The sequence below is a fragment of the Mesitornis unicolor genome, unplaced genomic scaffold, assembly GCF_000695765.1.
Source record: "Mesitornis unicolor isolate BGI_N332 unplaced genomic scaffold, ASM69576v1 scaffold34000, whole genome shotgun sequence".
Classification (NCBI taxonomy): domain Eukaryota; kingdom Metazoa; phylum Chordata; class Aves; order Mesitornithiformes; family Mesitornithidae; genus Mesitornis; species Mesitornis unicolor.
The window spans coordinates 2,124-2,399 of NW_010160870.1; the positions used below are offsets into that span (position 1 = coordinate 2,124).

General features: G+C 65.2%; 1 protein-coding gene across 1 annotated transcript in view; it reads right to left on the minus strand.

Annotated features, from left to right (window-relative positions):
- Positions 1–276, minus strand: part of LOC104545997 (SEC14-like protein 2) — a gene marked incomplete at its 5' end in the record, with an annotated part of 2,836 nt that overhangs the window by 1,774 nt on the left and 786 nt on the right. The window lies entirely within an intron of this gene.

Genomic DNA, 276 nt, shown 5'->3' on the forward strand with positions numbered 1-276 from the left:
TGGGGGATGGATGAGATGGACTTATGGGGCTGGGGAAGACTTTGGGTGGTGGGAACAGGCAGGATGGGGACTTATGGGGCTGGCAGGGACGCGGGCTGGGGACGATGAGCAGACTTGGACTTGTGGGGCTGCAAAGGAGATGGGCTGGTGGGGTCGTGGATTGGTGGGCATGGACGGGACGTGGACTTGGGGCTGGCAGGGACATGGATTGGTGGGGACAGTGGGCAGACGGGGTGGTGGGGCTGGCAGGACGTGCGGGCAGGGCCAGGCAGGGTG